Raw genomic sequence first — 21,542 nt, 5'->3', positions numbered from 1 at the left:
GTTCATATCACAAAACGGCTTCTCATGAAAAGAGTACATCATAAATATTGTATCATTTTATACTCCGCTTTAAATGCAGTCTCACATTATTATTTATAGATATGCTCTCCCACTATTTTATTTCGACTTCTTGTTTATTATGTCTAGGTAACATAATTGCGTAATTTTAGACATATTATTCAGCAATTTGTTTTAGCAAGTGCAGAAAAGTCGGTCCTGATTTATTTTTATATGCTGCTAGTTAAGAAAAGTGATTTTATCGTTTTAACACAAATACTGAAAATTAAATGTATAATAGAAATGTAGTTGCTAAAAATGCACATGAACCGATTCGTGTCACTAAATTGCGATCGGTCATAGATCATCGATCAGTTTCAGATTAGCCATTGTTGTAAACCGACACATTAAACCGATGATCGTATTACGTGACCACACAGGGTCAATATATTTTACGGATTTCGTTGTTTCGTTTGTATATTTATACACACATTTACACAATACAAAAAAAAATTGAAAATCAATTAATTATTTTTATTTTGCATTTGTTTTTTTTTATTACAAAATACAATTTGTGAATTTAACATCTTGAGTTAATAGTAAAATAGTAAAATGGATATGGTTGTATATTGGATTTGTTCGAATGAAAATTCTTAAATTTACATGATCCGATCATCCGTCATTTTTTGTAACAAAACTGCAACAGATCGTCCCCGTTCATCGGTTATCGATCCGTCAGCAATCAATCAGTCAGCGGTCGTAGACCCGTCAAATAGTTACGCGAATTGGTTCAGTGACTGAATACAATGGATGAATTTTAAACAGCATCATATTGAATTATATTTAGTGCAACCATGCGTTATATGTTTTTTTAACATTTATGTGTTGTCTTTAAATACATTACTTATATAAAATATGATAATATTTTTTTTATAATAAAAAATATATATATTTAATCCCGCCGCTTTTTTGTGCCTGTCCACGTCAGGAATTTCTGTTCTCTGAATGTATTGTTTCCTATTCACTTTCAGTTTATTTTTATGTTGCTGGAGCATATGGGGGCAACTTTTCCACTTTACCACTGTATAATGTTGTTTTCGGCCAGTTGACATGTGGTGTGAGGGATTCTTTGAAAACCAATAGGTGTTCTTGAGCTTTCATGTTTCATCCGGCAGGAATGTCTCTTTGACATATTCACCATATTCATTCTCGTTATAATAATAAATAGATAAGTTTAGAATATTTCGTTCTCTCTGTATAATAAAATCTTATTCTATCACAATCAAAATCTAGATTATCATAAGTTGTTTGTTTTCCATTTAGATCCTTAATAGCTTAGTTAAGAAAAAATGTTTTATTGTGATAATTGTCAATACCATAATCTACGCTTAAAACTGCACATGTTCCTGTAAATTCAAACCGAAGGACGAATGTTCAGAAAAACAATTACAATGTACATGCACAAAAATTAAAGCGCCGTTTGAAAAAAAAATTAACTTCACAATACACATAAATATACATAAATGTAACCGCAGTATAGTTCTAGAACTGAAATGCTAATTTATGCTGTGAAGTAAACCATCAACTATCAACCCAATAACAACGCGCGTTTGATATGTAAGATGCAGTGGCAACTAAACAGTTTACTACTTTACTCATAAAATGTGATCTAGTGTCATTTCCTATGATTAAAACTGTGCGTACTCATAATTATGAACCCTCATACAGTCGTGCGTACGGACCGTATTAGCATAATATAACAGGAATTAAAACTGCATTTAAAACCACCTAAAACTGAGAGAAACGACCAAATTTACTAATAATATTAACGCCTGAACTTACTATTCAATCAATGTTGTATGAACGGTATTTATATTTACTTGGGTAAATCCTTTATCCTATAAAAACACCCAAAATCATCTTTAAAAAAGTTTTAATTTTACAATTACAAATCTCATTTCATGGCTATTTTAGTGGGAAATACTTGCGATAAAAATGGATATGTATAAACTTATCTAAAATTACTTACGTGTTTTGGTATAATTATGAAACCTGACCAATTCAAAATTAACTGCGTCAAAAATACAGCAACTCCCAACAAATATTTTTTCCGAAATTCAAATGTAATTAATCGTCTGAGAGCCCTTTTATATTTTGAGCTTTTATTGCAGTTGGAATTAAAAATGATACATGCTGCTTCTTCAGTCAATACTGATACCGATTGGTTATGGATAGTAAAACACCAATACAGTTATCCGCCTTGACAAATGGATTCGTCATCAACTTACATATCTTATAGTCGTATATATCTATATAATCCTAGTCGGACAATGCCATTACTCAATCAAATTTTAGGAGGTTTTTTCGTAGATGTCAATTTATCATGAGAACTTATTACTTTTTTTTATGACATGACGCATTTTTTACAATGAAGAAAAAAGACAAAATTGGAATTATTATTTGACAGCTAGAAAAAATTAAAATAAAGAAGTGTATGAAGTAAACACTCGGTTAAGATACTCAAGTTAGATGTATTCCAATTATGATTGTTGGATAAAAACTGATATCCTCTGTTAGATCGATATGTTGACTTTTCTTATCATATTCAAAGTTTTAATGGAGACTGGGTGGCTCATTTTTTCTTTGTGTTTTCATTTACTTGGTTTATGCTCACACGATTTTGGTGTTTATGAAATGTGTTTATCGTTGCTTTTCTCCAACATATTCTTGGAAATTGATTTTAAATCAATCGGTTTAAAAAAGAAATGTGTTATATTTCGGTAGATTAAGGTCCGATTCACGTCATTAAAAGTGCTGTTACAAAATAAATCATTATCAAAATACCTTTGCCTGATGATTTCCCAACGAATTAAGATATAATAAAATTGTTGATAGATCGTGCAAGAAGTGATTTTGACGATTATATACAATCATATTTATTGCAATATGAAAATAGAACAGGTTTGTGTTAATGACATAAAACCAATGAAACCACACGACAGCTGCTATAGAGTGGCCTACCACAAATTAATCTGAAACCACATGACACCTACTATGAATTTCAAAGCAGTCTTCTTAAGTATCATGCACATCATGTAATACCGCTTGGTGGGTGTAAAATATAAGCGATTTTCAAGTCAAAAGGTTTTAGAAATAGTTAGCCTTTCTTATTTTGGCGGTTGCTAATTGCTGCACAAAGTACTCAAGCGCAGCATTAGCATCCAGCCAAAATTGCTAATAATAAAGTAATACCAGTACTCCCCGAAAAGCTGCATATTATTGTTTCTTCTTTTTGTTTGAAAGTTGCATGATGTTTTTTTTTATGGTGAAATGTATAACTATTCATCCGAATCATTTTGTTCTATGGAGATAATTCACGTCACATGTCCAATAGTTTCCACTGTTTGAATTTCAATGTCATTTACATAGTTATTTCCTTTAACGTTGAATAAATTTCCACAATGCATTCTATAAAATTTATGTCTTCTTAAACCAAGGGTTATATGCAAAGCTACATGTGAGTTAATGAACTATAGCATATAAATACATGTACACTTTCCAACCATGTATCGCATTTTTGCATGTTTCTTAGCTGTAGTGCTGCTTAATTGCACATATCAATAACTAATATATCTCGTTATTCTAGAAATACGGATTTTATGTTGATGGTCTGCAATAAAAGATATGTAATCAGACAACTTATGAACATGCATGTATCGAAAACCTTCTGTTTGATTGTATAGGCAATTATGTAAAGGTGAAAACAAAAATAATGCATTGCAATATAGCTCTTGAGTGTTATAAGCGTCCAAAATCCATTATTTATCATCCAAATTCACCATTACCTATTGTCAATTGACCCATTACTTATATATACCATATGAAAATCCTAGTCAATATTTGTTTTGTTCTTATGAAAGCATATTATTTTCGAAATTGTACATTTAAAAAATATTCAACTTTGTTTCATTAAGCTAGATTTAATTTTGAAAAAGGTTTCGATCATTTTAAATATATTTCCTGATACCAATCCTACGTTCTCTATTCATTGGTATACAATAAAATGGATTTTTACTCAATACAAGGACTGTACCAACAGCATTTCTTTAAGTACCTAACCTGACCTTATCATAATATTAGAAGTGCATAAACAAAGCTTGACACATGGACACAGTAAACCGGATGTGTAAAAACTGATGTAATTCTAACGTCATCCCTAATATACTCGGAAAGAGACATTTAATTTAGTACTAAAATAGATCAACCCTAATGTTAGCGATGGATTCATTTTATCTGTAAATATTATCATGAAAGTGTATATAGGAAACATTTACGTTAAGCTTTTTGTCTTCAAATAACATACCCTTCTCTAGAAGCTTAACTGTAAAAAGAACCTAAAAAATAGTCTGTGTGACCACTGCAAGCTTACTGATGATGGAATTGTTGAGGATTAAAAGCGATACACATAATCGAATGAAAGTCTACAGCGAGTGTATGGAAAAATTAGAAATACGAAATGAAAAATTACCGCGTTTGTCATTAAGCATAAGATTTTCTTAATATGCTCATCTTTCTATGCAGTACCAGCTGTGCAGTCGAAATACTATCAATAAAAGCAAAATCTTGCAAAATATGTTATTGGAGTTTTGCTCATTCTTAAATCGATCGATTTTAATGTAATTGAAGCACTTGAAATGTCAATGCCTCTTGTTTCAATCTAACAACACTCCATTTTACTTTCTATTCTGACGACCTTACTAAAAAGCCAATCAGAAGAATTCATCTTCCATAACTTTGAAAGCATCATCAAATGAAAAAAAAGAAGGATTCTAAAAAGGGCGTCCGAACAGAAAGTAGAATGGAGTGTACTTAGACCCTACATGCAGTGATTTAAGGAGGTAGACCTAGGGTAAGGGACATAACTCTTGAAATCAGTGATATGTTTGTATCATATTTGATTTCATCAAAGCCTATCAAGCTTGTATTTGAAGCAGTATGAAATCAATCCAAGTTAATCTGATGCTTACATAAGATTGATGTAAAATGCTGAGTGCAAGCGTTCCAATGATTTGTGAGAGTTATGTCCCTTTCCCTAGGTCTACCTCCTTAATGGAACAATCGATATAATTAATTTTAATTAGATTGCTCTTGTTTTAATATTGTAAAACAAAATTTTGTTAATGCTTTGAACTTTCAATTCTCAAATTTGTTTATGAAATAGCTTTCGTCAAATGTTTTGTCTAGGAGTAATTTAACTACTGACGCAGTAGTGAGATAAATGGATCAAAGCGAATTTGTTTTTGCCTGGAAGTGAAGTGTCAATGTCAGGAAAGTAGACAAATTGTAAGAAAACAATGTTTTTGTTGGATTCAATTTGTACGATTTAACCCGAAAGACCTATCAAAAGTGTTTCCTTATATTCTAATCAATCCAAAATATTGTTCAGACATTGTTTTTAAGGGTTTTTGTACTTCAACAATGTGTTCAGTTATCAAGTATGATGTTAATGGAAAGTATCAAATTTGTATTTGCCTTTTCATATGAGGTAGACTGATGATTTTCATATAATGCTGTATTACAGCATAAGTATGAAAGGAATTTCGTTTCACTGTATGCTGTTTTACAAAATATAGTGCATTAATGAGGTAGACCTTGGGTAAGGGACGCAACTCATACAAATCATTGGAACTATAGTATTCACCATTAAAATCAATCTCATGTAAGCATCAAAGTAACTAGGACTGATTACATTATGTTTCAAAGAAATGCTTGAAAGGCTTTGGTGAAATTGAATATGACACAAACATATCACTGATTTCAAAGAGTTATATCCCTTATCCTAGGTCTACCTCCTTGAGAAAAATAAAAGCAATCAAACTTTATGCACTAATAAAAGCACCATTTCTTATATCAATTTTTCGAACATCCATACTTTATGTGTTCTACAAAGATATATTAGTTATCTCCGGATACTAAAATTCTACCTAAGTAATTTTTTTATAAAAAAAAGTGAAGAAATATCACGGTTATACTCTCAAATATGGTTCTGTTACACGTGTACAAGGAATACTGGTACATGTACGTTTGCTTTCTTACACTTGTATTCTGTCCTAAGCCATTTATCTTTAAATGTCATATTGAGTATATATCAGCGATAAAAACGAAATCAGGAATCTTAAGAAAACAAGTCCCATATTATTACCATTTAACAAATATAAGATAGTAACAAAGTACACATTTTCGTGAACAATACCTAAACATTTAGTTATCAATATATTTATGAACTAAAAACATGTAGACAAACTATAAAAACTCATTTATGAGTACGGGTGTTCAACTTTATCCTATTTTACTGGAAAAACATGTCCGTATGTCATGACTATTGAATATAACTCTTGAACATTTCCGTGTCTAGAAAAACAAAGCTTGATTAGATTGTAAATATAGAATAACTCTTTAAGAACTGCTCTATGACAGAAACTCTTTTTACAATTAAAACCCGATACAGTTTTGTGGATTCAGTCAGTATTTACAGTACCAATCTATAATAAATACAGTAACTGCCCAAAGTAGAGTCATGGTACAGAAAAAAAACAGTGCAAATCTGATGCGCATTCAATCTATACATGTCACATGTTTACGTTACTAGTGTCCTTTCTACATATAATTCTGTATTTTAGAGAAAAGCATTCATCACCAACTGAAATCAACAAAATAAATGAATGAAATTTCATGTAAAATTAACATTTTCTATCTTAAATGTGCAACTACACAATGATAACTACAAATCTAACGGTTTCTTAAAAGGAACTAAATATTAGCATTGGATTTTAAAGGGATTCCTATTATTTTCTTTACAATATATATCCCACGTTTCAATTTATTTGTAGAAATTTTATTCAGCGTTCTACTTTGTTAATAGAAGCAACGAATATAAAATTTTAACCACATGTGTCATCGGAAAAAATTCAATGAACATATAGTTGCTTCATCGCCAAAACTTTTGATCACTAAGATGTTTGGAGATTGCTATCATAATGTCACAAAATAAAACGTTTTACTGATTTGTACAGAGTTATTTCCCATCTGTCTCCCAATGCTTATGATGATATAGAACATCATCTTCTAAAATAATAGACCAGCGAAGGTCCGGGTGTCAAAAGAATAGGCCTGCAGCAGCGCTAAACTTGTCGTAAAAGGCGACTGAATAGTGCTCAGAACACTCGCCTCGGGCAAGGGCGCTCTGCCCACAGAACAACTGGGTTGTGTGCCTAAGGTGGTGGAATGGGGTACCTCTGGCGTGTTACATGCTGGGGTTGTCAGGCTACAATACGGAAAACCTATCCGCAAACCATAGTGGTGTACCGTGTTGGGAAAGATGCCACGTTCCTCGTACGTTAAAGAACCCTACTGTGGTATTCTCCCGGAGTAGGAACCATCGGGTTCCGCCACAGGAGGCTAAATTGTCCGACCCTACCCACCTCTCCTTATTTCCAGTGGCAATCAAAATTTCTCGACCCCATTATCCTTGCGTCCCATCCCATTTTTCATTTCATGTTCATTTCATCATCCACTTCATGTTCATCGTCTGAATATAGCTAAAATATTTCTGCTCGGACGTTAAACCCCAACAATCAATCAATCAATCTAAAATGATAAAGTAAGAAATTTGACATTATTCTTTATCATTTAATATTCTGAATTAGATATACGTGTTGTTTTTGGTTTTTTTTCATCCTCCAAAAGCCATATTGTATGTAATTATAGTCCTTTCCGCATACAGTTCGGATATTTTGAGAATGACCATTACACTCCTCCCCGTAAAATTATAATGCTAAAAAAAGAACTAGAACTCCTTGCAAAGTGCATTTCACTAACAATCTACGTGATTTCATATCAAAAGTTCAACAACCATATGAAAAACTAAGACACTTCTGGTAATCTATAACTGTTTCTGGTTTGTCCGATAGTTCCTATCTTTATAACTCAAATACATATTTTGCTTTATCTTCATTACATAACAAGCTACGTGATTTTAGCGTTAATAATTTTGATAACATGAAGCCAATTATTATGATTAAAGCCTACATACTGTAGAAATGCTGTAAAATGTTTTCTGAACTTAATCTTGTACATAGCGGAAATCAAAAGAATGAAATTCAGGGACAAACACGACAAATAACATAAAGAAACTAAAATAATACATACAAAGTAGCAAAAGTAAATGAGCAGATCGGACTCCAATAAAAATTGGGAGCATGGACCAGATGCAACGGTAGAGTAAGCGTCCTCTGGTTATCTAGGAACACCCACCGAGTTGCTCATTAAAAGTCAAGTCCGAGGTAGAGGAAAGAGGAAAGGAAAACTATGACATGTTGAACAAATCGGTTTTGATGTTGCGAATGAAAACACCGTAACGATCTCTCTAAGAACGTCAACATAAAATCCGCGAAGTCCTGAGCTTTAGTAGTACTATGTGCAACATAAGTAACCGCCACAATCTAAATCAGCATTGACCACATTTCCACCACCCCATATGGTATTTTGCAAAATACAAATACATACAGCTTTTGAATGTGAAATCTTTCTCCTTCATAAAACACCATCCTTTATTGTCCATTCTTAATTTCGCTATTTATCATATTCTGCGCTACAGCTGAAGTACATGTACTATAACATAAATTATCATTCCTCATTACATTTTTTTTTCTTTACAAAAAAATAATATGCATAGCTTTACTGTTCTTATGAGTTGTGCACCAAGTGCGTTCAATGGCTTCTTATTTTGTTTCCCCCCTGAAACTATTTGATCAAAAGCGAACTTTCCCTAATTGTACATTGCTGTTATGAGATTGACCAGGTTTTTAAGACTTTTATTCGGAATTCTCGGCATTTGTTGTTTTTTCTAAGTTCCAGTCCGGATATTTCAAATGTCAGAAAAAAACATCGTGGACGATGACAAGTCGGTAGGTCTATTTGCGTGTCTGTTATCTCATCAAGGTAAGAAAATATGACGACGATGTATAAGACTACTAGAATAGGTATATGGAGTTCCTAATTCTCAGAAATCTAGTATGTTGCCTCTTTCATTCTTTGGTATGTGTTAGTGTCTATTGTCTCTTTCAGTATCTCTGAGTGTATATTCGAGGAAGTTTACTTTCCCCTCGGTTACAAATATTGTCCTAGGCTTCGTCTCGATTCTCGCGAATATAAACTTACTATCATACCATTCTACTATTTTTCTCATACCCAGTCAAAAAATATATACTATCCTGGCATTTATGCTTTCAAAATTATAAAGAATATTTTCAACAATTCTTATACCTTTATGCTAAAGCACTTAAGAACAAAAAATTACAAATTCTCACATGATCATTCTAAACATTTATCAACCATTCCCCCCATTAATCGGAATCCTATATTATTTATCCAGGTAAGCTGTTTGCATTCCCTAATACAATCAAATTAAAAGAATTAAAACAAACAACATTTAAACCAAATAACTTTAATAAAAGTTAGCGAAATGTTTTCTCTTATCATATGCTTTCATGAAAAAAACATAGAAACGGTGGCCGTGCGTGGATATATATTTTTTTTTTTTTTTTTTTTTTTTTTTTTTTTTCTATAATTTTTTTTTTCTTTATTTACTAATTCTTTTTATTATTATTATTATTATTATTATTATTATTATTATTGTTGTTGTTGTTGTTGCTGTTGTTTGTTTGTTTCAAATAGTATAGTAATATGTATTTAACAATTGTCAAGCAATGAGTATCTCTGGCGTTGATATCAGGGGGAAAAGAACCCTATTAGAAAAAAGTTAAAAAAAGAAATGGGGGAGGCACTTTCTGTGTTTAATGTTTTTATAGGTATTTTATTTGTATTAAAATCTCTTTGATTTTTTAAATGTGGCTATTATTCAATTATTCATAATTCTTAAATGGAAAAAGGGTTTAGTCTTCAACAGAAGAATGGCAACTACGGACAGGGAAAGAACTTATGCACAAAACTCATCTTCCCGATGAGAAAATTAATTACATTGTTAAGACATCAAATACTTTGCTTCTTTTTGCCATTAATCAAACAGCAAGAATAGAATCCCCATTTGTTATTAACAAACTCAACTGATGCACAAAAATAACGCCGTTTGATTTAGGTTTAAATCAAATACGATAGAAACATTTCAGGAAAAATTGGAGGAATTGATATCTACGACTCTGTTTCCTTATTGAAACTGATTTGAAACGATTTCTTCTGTTAGCGTCACAATTAACTCGACACAGTTACATACATGAATGTTTTGACTGCAAATTCAATGCTAAAATGTAATGGAAAAATAGAAACATATATTACATTGAATCATTCTTAATATACCAATATAGAGTGCGGAATCTAATATGGGCCACTTCTTATGGTTTTATATTCAGTAATAAACGAGTTATTGCAAAATTTGTTGTGTTATTTTGAACAAAAAATGAAAAAGGTAAACATGCAAAGGCACACTAGTGTTTGCATGTATTCACAACTATTTACGATGATTCACATTTAAGATTGCGTTTGTGCACACCTTTTAGCTTTTATTTTCAACAAAACGTCCATAAAAGATTTCTGTAACACATTGAACTTTGCATAAACTCTTGAAATGTATCGTTAAACGTACTTTAAAATGATTTATTTTACAAAAGTATAAAAAGTATCGAAAAAATGAGTTTCGTTTATGAAATAAAATAGATTTTTCTGATCTGTCAAACATTTCGGACATATTTTGCAGCCAAGTCCTAACAAAAATGTTTAAACTACACGAAGTTATACCTGAAATATCCACTCGGTGCACTTAGACATATATTTTTATATGTGTTATTCTAAATTTTAAGATAAACACAGGTGTTACTGGGCACATGTTTAAAAGTGTAGCGCGAATAAATTGTATATGTAACGCACAATAATGTGACTTGGTTTGTTACTTTTCAGGTGTTTTATACACCACAAGCTTGTTCAGTTTGTATGGTGGTCGCAAAAATTAAAAACAAAGTTAACATTGAAATACAGTAAAATCAAAGAAACGTGTATAAACCAGACTTATTCTTAAATCCATGGCTATCATCAGTTCATCTGCATTGTATCAGATTGTTACAAAAAAATCAACTTTAAGTCCAAGATCATTAACAGCAAGGCAGACTGTAATCTATGGGGTGATGAGGATTCACAATATATACCATAATGTCATTGATTATTAGGGAACGTTAATCGTGTAAAATAGCAAACAACGATGTAACAATTAAGTCGGTATGAAAAGCTAATTTTACACTTTAATTAACGTTCTTTGATTTTCAAAAACGATCAAGGGTTTGTTAAGTAAGAATATCCAATTAAAGGAAAAGTGATTGCAACAATACGAATTCCGGTTTAAAGAATTGCATGTAACACTCAAAGAAATTCATTGCTGTTGTTTGCCATCAAAATTACAATTTTTTCTTTTATCAAAGTAAATGACTGATATTTTAGCGCAATTAAAAGGCTACATACCATATCTAATGCATTTAAGCAGCAAACTATTAAATGCTACAAACTTTTAAGTCCTAAAATGATAATTGGTTCTCTGTTCAAAATTACTTTTATCTTTACTTGTTAGTTATGTAATGATCAGCAAATTGACTTTGAATTAAGAGTATTTAGCTCAGTTTGCCACAATATCATCTACGCCTCATCCACTAGACAATGGCGGCGTTTAGTGAAATGAATGACAAATGGGAGAATATTATCGTTTTATTTATCAAAAAGGCTTTTCCTACCTGTACACCGGTTCCATGCTCCCAGTCCGAGTTGCTTATCTGCTTTTGTTACTTGTATGATTTTAGTTACTTTATGTTCTTTGTTGTGTATGTCTGTTTTCCATGTCTGGTCTTTGTCCCTGGATTACATTCTTTTGGTTACTACTACAACCTCGATTCTCTTGATTACTCTTTCAATAAACAACCATTTTTCATTATACAAATAAAACTCCATTTTATATATAGACAAAAAAATTTTGCCAATGGTGTAAAGTTGCCGCTTCAAACTAATATGAAGTTTAGATTTCATGAAAGCTGATCTCAGTTTTACATCATCTTTCAACTGGTATTACTTTCAAAACTACGGGTGTCTTGCAGGAGAGCGGGGTTTGCTGTTTTCGCTTTTTTTTTGTGTTCTCGGCACTGGTTTGACGCGTAAAACCCCTTTATTATTTTAGGTTCCACGCAACGGCTGTCGTTTGTTTCCTATTTTACTTACTGTTGCAGACAGGTCTTACGGAATTCTCGGACATTTTTTCAAATCAAGCATTATTTAACATTAGATAATCTTGCGTAGAATTTTTCATATTTTCCTGACTTTGCAAGATTTTTTTTTTCTCATCTTTTTAAGTACCAGTTCATATAAAATTCAGATACTTCTTATGGAAATGTGATTCATTGTACAGTAAAACAATGCATTTCTGGTATACGTATGCTATATTTTTATTTGACAATAATCTTTTCTGTATTTAGACGTGTTCGTTTACGAAAACCACAATTTAAACTGCAACTAAAATCACCCAAATCAAACCAAATCAAGAACGGTAACTCTTGCAAAGTGTCAATTTCATGCACAATCTGTGTAGTTTATATCTCAAAAGCGCAAGAACCAAATGAAAAACTAAGACTGGTTATGTGATCAGAAAATGTATCTTAAAAGAAATAGAAGTGAGCTTGGTGGGTTTTGAAATGTATGAATCACCTTTTGTCTAATTTTCATAAAAATTGAACCGTAAGAGGGTGGCTGCAGGGTTAATTTTAAAAGCTACGTGCTGTTTCGAAGTTTGTTGTTGTTCCTCCGGTATTTATGTAGGCAATAGTGTTGCCATTTTTCTAATGTGTTGTCATCTAATACAAATTTTGTCATTTTGTAAGGTACAATTGTTTCAATATGTCGAAACACAGAAATAATTTATTTGTGATTGTTACATTAAAGAAAACGAAAAAACGTATTTTACTGCTATGTAATTGGGTTCATTGAGGTTACTTTCCTTGTTTATTGCCCTCGTTTATTTACCTGGCATGAATTGAGTCAAAAATCAACAGGTTATTGATTCAATATGTTTTAGGACATAAGAATTGTTTGTGTGGTATGCTTTTCCTATCAATCTAGGTAAGCTAGTAATGTTTTTATTGACTAACTGAACTTTTGAAATTTTGTTTGATAACATAAACTGTTCTTTTGTAAACAATTTAGGAAATATTAACTAGCTAAATCACATTCGTAAAGTTAGAGTTTATTTCAATGTATATTGAGTTGTATAAATGATAATCAGAGCAAAATGTGATTAACTACGGTACCCAACCATTGAAATATACAAAATTAAAAGGACTGAACACCATATTCAAACAGTGTTCTTGTAATTGATAATGTGTAGGTTTATTTAGAAAACGTTATTTCTTTTATCAGCAGTGCACTTTTTATGCGCTTTATAGGCTTCTGGAACATGGTTATGATGATACAAAATTTGAATACATAATTACAGAACTTTTGTGGTCTTCATCATGAACTCATAAATTGTTAGAGTGTATCAATCTACACCATGAGAATCGATTTGTACAACATGTCATAATTTTACTTTCCTCTTTCGTCTACCCTTGACTGGACTTTATATGAGCAGCTCAGCGGGTGTTTGCAGAAAAGCAGAGTACGCTTACACTACCGGTGCACCTGGTCTATGTTCCCAGTTTGTTTTTTGTTTTTGTTTTTGTTTTTGTTTTTGTTTTTTTTTTTTTTAATCCGAGTTTGCTCATTTACAATTGAATGTTTTGTATATATTTTGGTTATTTTATGTTCTAAAATAATGGTTCCCATGATTACTCTAATAGAATAAAGGAATATCGAACAGCTTTGTTTATGGAATTTCTAGTCTCTTCAAAAGTGTTATTGTAAATTGCAAAAGGATAATCTTATATGATCATCAATTGCAAACAAAAATAATTCATAACATTTTTTTTCGTTTCACGTAAACAATGCTGTTGTACACGTACACGTAGTTGATATACTTTCTATTGGTGAAGCCAAGGGCAAAGTAACAACCAAAGGGGTTGACATTACACCATCCTCAAAGCAGCCGAAAAAATGTTGATATTTTACTAAATTCATGATGCAATGGGCGAAAAAGCTGAAGAAGCGTTGATATCCGACTAAATGCATGAGGACATATGGGCAAAGCAGATAATAAAAAAATGATTTTAAAATGTGCATGACATCATGAGCGATGGGCCGAAGAAGGCATTGATATTTTACTAACTGCATACAAAAGCAGTTTTCAATCACTCAAAACCGTACATATTCTTGTAAAAATGACAATTATCAACTAAGGAGTAGTCTTTTACATCACAATAAGGATACAGTGAATGTATAAAAATGCGGTTCTTTTGTAATAAAAAGTGATAAACATACCAATAAAAATGAATCAGAGGCAGACATGTAAAGCATATATCAAAACTCAATTTCTATACATGCCTGTTAACTAAAATGTAGAAAAACCAACATGTCAATGTCATTTAATAGGAAGTGGTGATCGTTATATCGTCCATGTGATACGAATATTCAATTCAAATCCATTAGTAAAGAAGCAATTCGTCTGGATGTAAGGCTAAAGTATATATTGGTTATTTGTGGTTTACGTCTTAAACATTTTATATTAGAAATAACAAGTTTTCACATTGTTTAAGAGTTCATAGAAAATAAACACTCGTTGCTTAGTTAAAATGGCGATTTTATTGGTGAAAGAGTAATCAAGGGAACCAAGGTTATAGCGGTTATCAAAAGAATTAATCCAGGGACAAAGACCAGACATGGAAAAAAGACATACACAACAAAGAACATAAAGTAACTAAAATCATACATACAAAGTAACAAAAGTAAATGAGCAACTCGGACTCCACTAAAAACTAGGAGTAAAGATAAGAATTTGCCAATCTATCTTGACTGATGCAGAGAAAGGCCGGCTTTAAACCCTTGTCGATAATAATCTTTTAGGAAAGTGTCTTTTGAAGTCGATATGTTTATGTGATTTTGTATTTCAGTCACTCAGTTTCATAGGGGCGAAATAAAGAATCATATTTGTAATGAAACGGGAGACTTGCGAAACTAGAAATATTCGTAATTAAAATAGTTTTCTCTTTTTGGTACAAAATAATATATATATAAAGTTTAAAGGAATCTGCCAACCAGCAAACTTAATGGGTATGGGATCGTCGAGTCATGACGATGAGCACAAACTTGTTTCATTAGTGATAACAATTTCTGCGTGATTTTGATTTTATTTTCATACCGTAACTACATTTTCATTAGCAATGTGTGATTGAGGGCACCTTTACTTCACTGAATATTATCAATACATAACGTCTGAATATAAGACAAATTACTATGTTATTGGAAGTGCAGTTCAGCATGACCATGGAAACCTAAATGACAGGTCTTGTGATGTAAATATAACATAAGATCAATATACAATACGTAAATAAGGAACTTTTAAAATCTTAAGTGTTCTTCTAAGAAATGAACAACATCGAGCTCGAGGCAATCGACACGATTTATCTATTTTGTATAAGTTAAACTTTTGTCATTTGAAAGCATAACAGAGGAGGCATTCGTTCCGTTAAAATTTTAGAGTTTTATCATATCAATTTCCCCGAAACATATTTAACGTTCTATAGAGCAACAAGAGAAAACGTTTATTCCAGTAACTTTGGGACTTCATGTTTATGTTATTGAGATAATCGTTGAGGTTCAATAAAAAAATTGTCGATTTTTAAAATGTATCGCAGATTATGACGTCACAATGAAGTTCTCTATTATCACGTCATTACTAATGATCAATTTTACATCTATTGTAGATAATATAGGAACATTACTGTTAACTTCAACAAATTAAAAAAAAGAGTACCAATTGAAATCTAGATAGATATTCAAGAAAGACGTTACTGTTTTGAGATTACGATATTACTAAATTCAAGAACAATCTTTTTTATTATTATTTTTAACTTATCTAACTTATCAAATATACAGCTGATTTGTTTAAATTATTGTCGGAGGTCACTAATCAAATTGAATATGCACACGCCTAACCAGCCTGCCAGCCCAATTAACGTGAAAAAGGCTTAGACAGTAAACGGTTATATATCGTCAATGGAAATATAAATCAATTCAGTTTTTTTATTATCATTTTATTCTAACTGAAAAGTGGTAGAGTTTTTGATACATTGCATGAATATGACTCACGTTTTGGCGAAAAGACTTGAGGTTTGGAGAAGGCTGGATATCGTAATAAATTTGATTATACATAAATGTAAACTTTCAACTTTGAAGCATGTACACGCATGTACATGCATGTTGTTCGCCGTAATTTTAGCTTTCTGGCTAATGGTTGTATTGCAAAATCTTCTGCCGAGGCGGATCCAGACTTTGAATAGAATGGGTGCCAGGCGAGGTTCCTCGGAAAACAAAGGGGTGCTAGAACATCGTTTACAACTTTTTAACAATTAAATGAAAATAACAAATTTTCAAATAAAAAGGAGTACAAACCCCCTGCACCCCTTCTGGATCCGCCGTGATCTGTGCTAGTTGATAAAAGCAAACCAGATTCCTTGTAAAACTTTCAACGCACAAAACTGTCGTTTTAAGGAAGTTCAGACGCAATAGAACTTCTTAGATTGTTTCTCCTTTCAAACAAACTCCAATTTTTAGTAGCCATATGAATAGGACAAAATGGTAACATAGTTGTTACAGAATAATAGTTCGTAGGAAACATCATTGTCCTGGGAAGGGGCGGACTGGAATATTAGAAAAAGGGAGGGACTCTTATCAAGACATTTATGAATAAGGATACTATCTACCATTTCTTATTTACTGTTTATACGTTGTTATAAACTTTCTTTTTGGTCACGTAAAAATACATGTACAGAGCTGTGTAGTTTGTATTTTGTGCTATAAGAAAGTATTTTTCCTTCTGTTGTCAGTAATTTTGAACATTTACAATGTCATAATTTTAATTTTCAGGCACCTCATCGTGTCTGCCTGCTTCACGTAAAGAATGAATAAATGATCCACTTTATAGTATCTTATAGTATCTAACTCTCATCGGTTATAATTTAAATATCAACAAAAACTAAACTGAATCTGGGATTTATCACAACTGTTATTGAGCCAAATTAAACTGAATCTGGGATTTATCACAAATGTTAGTCTGTTATCTAAGAGTTACTAACCTGCCCCTTCTCTTCGCGCAAAATGCAAAGACAGGACCGTGACCCTTGCCTAGCCAAGGTGCTGGAAACGCTGGGAACTTGTAATAAGCAACTCATAACTTAGTTTTATCGTTCTATACGACAGTAAATGCCGATTGTATTTGAAATAATTCATTTACAAAAATATCTCTGTCACGTTCTTTTTAATCGTTACATACTAGGTGACCTTTAAGCAATGCTGGAGTATTCCACATACGTTTAAATCTGAATGACATCATTTATATAAGAATAGATTGACGGACGCTTAATGAAAAACAGAGAAAAGTTGCTAAATATAAAATTCTACCAAAGAATCTGGTCCACGCCCCATTTTTTTATTAAGCCTGTGTCTTTTATAAATGTATATAATGTTATTCTTATGGCAATTTTTATATGTATGGTGCCTTATCTTGACTATGGATTTCCTATTTTTTGTTACAATTTTTTCAAACGAACATTGTCGGGCGCTGAATTATTTAATAGCAGAAAAAAAATGTCAAACAATTATCTATCTGCTTAAAAGACACTTAAAATATTGATCGTATAAATAAAGGAAGTTACTCCAGATGATATTCAAGCTTTTTTTTTTTTGTACCAACATTTTGGAAACAGGACAGGTGTCTCCTTGAAGTGATTTCGTATTTTACACATTTTGAATGATAGTTAAAATATAAGAAAATTTGCAACTTCAAACCCATTTTGCAAAGCTCATGATGCAGTTAGAATCGAGAATGTGGTGTTTATTTATTTGTTTGTTGTTCGTGACAGAATATTTGAATATACATTGAGCTCTCTTTAGACGTATTGATTGATATATTATAGTGAAATTGTACAGTTTGTAGCATCAAATGTATTAAAATACCGTTAACATGTGTTATTCAATAAAACTTCAAAGCTTTTTTTTTTTTTTTGGTTTATTGCAGTTTAGATCATTAAATTGAAGTGATAAGCATAATTCTCTATCAAGATGTTAATTGATATTAAAAGTCTATGTAATTTAGTTTAAGAGGCAATTTATTCTAAGACATAGATATATGAATTGGATCAAAGTAACTTTATGTGTCATTTAAACAGAATAATTGTAGTAAACTTCTAGGGTAATTTGTGATTCAAAGTTTGTTATATTGAATAAAAATACAACTGGAAAGAAATAAGACACTTTGTTATTCAAAGGTAAATTGGAGTGGTACCGGCACAATGTACAATATCTTATAACAGACTGGTTTCATTGGTCTGTGTTTTTTTTTTTTTTTTCACTTGGAAAGATGGTCATTGACAAAAATCGGACGAAAGTGAAGAAGTGCACCACATTCATGTACTTCGCAGCGTTTTCATCATGGAATTGATATAAATTATTATTGTTTATTAATATTTTAATTATCAGTCTCCCCACGTAAAACTCATCTGCTCCTTAAGGTGTTTTTACATATTAACGAATGGACATACGAACTACATTTTTGTCATAATTTCAGAGAACATAAAGGGAACGCATACGTTTGTTTAAGTTCATGTAATCGCCGTTTTGCGTTCCTTCTAATTTGTTGTTTCTCGTATGGGAACACTGGTTCCGAACATAAAAGTTCTCGACGAAAGCCAGAGAATTGCCGAAAACGTTTAGAGACCAATAGTTGAGTTTTGGGCACGTTATTAAAAACTTGTTATGTTGTCAGGCGCTCGTTATTCGTTATCAGAAAGTTAACTACGGTTAGAACCCTTTTAACACGTTAATCATTCATTTTCATTTCTGTTCGAAAAAAATATTTTAGAAATTTACATTTTACTTCCCGTTTCTTTATTTTGATATTAATACATTTTGTGGAGAGGGGGCTTTTTTCGTTTTAGTTTCATTTTAAAAAATAAGCCTTTAAGAAATCTCGATACAAGTAACTACATGTATTTTGTTTGTTTTATATTTTGATTTGAATATTCAAAAGCAACCATTTAAGATTTGAAGTAAAAAATCATTTTACTATGGTTATCGGATGATCTCTCAAGATGTCATTAGTATAAAGAAATTATTAGCCTAACCCAACTAATGAACCTGGTCCATGCTCTTATGTTTAGGTAGAGTCTGTGTTGTTACTTTGTATGTATTCTGTTAGTTATTTCATAATTTTTTTGTGTATTTTCCTTGTCCGTCTTTGTCCATTAATTGTGTTCCTTTGATATCTGCTAGAATCTTGGTTCCCTCGATTTCCTTTTATTATTTCCTTCGAATGACCGTTTCATTCGATTTGTATCAATAAATAAAGTTTTAAGCAATAGCATGTTGCATAAAATGCAATTATCTATTCAGCAATACTTTTCTATATGTGTTTATGATGGATAATCAAGAAACAACGGAAATTGTAAAGCATAAAGAGTCGTCATATATGATTAAACCTGTTTATACCGAACCCTGAATAATCCTTAGTTCTGTCGAAACCAAACACTTTTTGAAGTCCTTTTGTATCAATTTAAATGTATTTTAAATCTTGGTAAACCGAACGCTTTTCGAACAATTTTAAAGTCGGAAAATATTCAGTTTAGACGGGTTTCACGGGGTACTATTTTATCAAATGCCTGCGCATGTCATGTTTATACACGGTGACCTGATTTATTGTACATCAAAGATAATCAGTCTTGATACTGATGTACACGTATAAACGTGTCTTATATGGAAGAGTGTTTATAATATAATGACACAAAACTGTCGATTACAAATATGTATAACGAAGCCCAGTCAAGCAATCTACATGTAGTAGGACTCTTGTCATCAGGTTAGCTATTATAACTGAAAAGTCCCAAAACTGAACGACAGCGAACCAGTCAGTCAATCAAGCATTATAAATTATCAATCCTTTCTAAAGATTCTGCATTACATTTGATCACATCACATTTTCGTAAAAAAAAAACCTCTTGCTGTTTTCTTTTTATTTTTGCTTGCATTATTTTTTTAAAATAACTTACTGATTTTGTAAGCATATTTCCAAAATAAAATGAAATGTAGATTCGTTTATGCTATCGCTGTAAAAGCGTTCCATTCGTTAACTGCCAATTTTCAATTTCTTGAAATCGTTAGAAAAGCGTATACATAACTTTTGGATTCGTTCTGTATTCACTTACGTGTTCAAAAGATGTTCTGGGCACGTAAAACTGATAGATGACTTTTATAATTACTTTATTTCAATTCGTTAGCAGTTCGTTTGCTCAATTCGTTATATTGCAATGTTATTTCAGAAAAAAGCGTGTTCCTGGTTATTTTAGCTATTTCTCCAAAATAATGCTTTGAAATAATCAAATCTCTAGTATATGGCTACTTAAACAATGTATGCTGAAAGAATTGTTTAAATTCACTGGGACACATATGTCTGTCAACACAATGTAAATACGATAACTTTTTATGATCATTCAGACCCCTTATTGAACTGGTTAAATAACCCACAAATTGAAACGAATCGTGTCAAATTTAAGCTATATACCTGTAAATACGTGTACATTATATGACTTTCGTAAAATCAGTTGTCATTTAGCAGTATTACTAATTCAAGAAATTGTAATTATATTATATTTGTGTTATTGAGGATGATGATGATGACGACAAGAGCAAAATATAAACTTACCTTTGGACAAAATTTGAAACTTCCTCTTTCATAGAAATACACCAAAATGTAAAAGTCACATATTTACATATTCATGACTGCTCCTCGCTGTATAATGTCCACGACTGCGCGTCACCTGGTTGAAAACTGCTTTTCACGAACCAGGCAACTAATCGTTTTTAAGAAGATCGAGTGGAGTGTTCAGACGAATAAAGATGATTTAAGCTTTGCACTAGGCTGACTGCTTAATTGGATATCCAATATCAAGCGTAATTGAATATGCATGAGGTGTATAGCGTACATGCTTTTGTCAATGATAAATGTACAAATCATTGCCTACTATTTATCGAATGGCGTTGGCTATCAACTTGAGCAATCATTTCATGTTAAAAAATGATTCCAGAAAAGGCATTAACAGCATATGATGTAAGATTCAAATTGTAGCAATTATTTAAAGCTGTAATGTTGCATCCATAAGGCATCAGGGTCAACTTTGTTATATATTCTATCATCTGTGGAATCCCATAACAACCATAAAATTGGTCAAAGTAATACATAATATGCTCTAGAACCATATGCATCATTCTAAAATCTTTTTTCCTTTACTGTCATTCCTTGTGCCATATTTTCTTTAAAAAAATACCAAAGCAGGTTTCAATAAATAAATAAAATTCAA

General features: G+C 31.6%; 1 protein-coding gene across 1 annotated transcript in view; it reads right to left on the bottom strand.

Moving 5' to 3' along the window:
• Positions 1-21,093, bottom strand: part of LOC148601636 (uncharacterized) — a 47,045-nt gene extending 25,952 nt beyond the window's left edge. Inside the window, exon 1 of the mRNA XM_088555164.1 lies at positions 20,888-21,093. The gene's annotated coding sequence lies outside the window, so the exon portion shown is untranslated. The remainder of the gene's footprint in view (positions 1-20,887) is intronic.
• Positions 21,094-21,542: the final 449 nt, after the last annotated feature.

This window comes from Perna viridis, chromosome 12 (assembly GCF_037379345.1).
Source record: "Perna viridis isolate PV_CMFRI_1.1 ecotype Kerala chromosome 12, ASM3737934v1, whole genome shotgun sequence".
NCBI classification, from domain to species: domain Eukaryota; kingdom Metazoa; phylum Mollusca; class Bivalvia; order Mytilida; family Mytilidae; genus Perna; species Perna viridis.
This window is presented reverse-complemented; position numbering and strand designations above follow the sequence as displayed.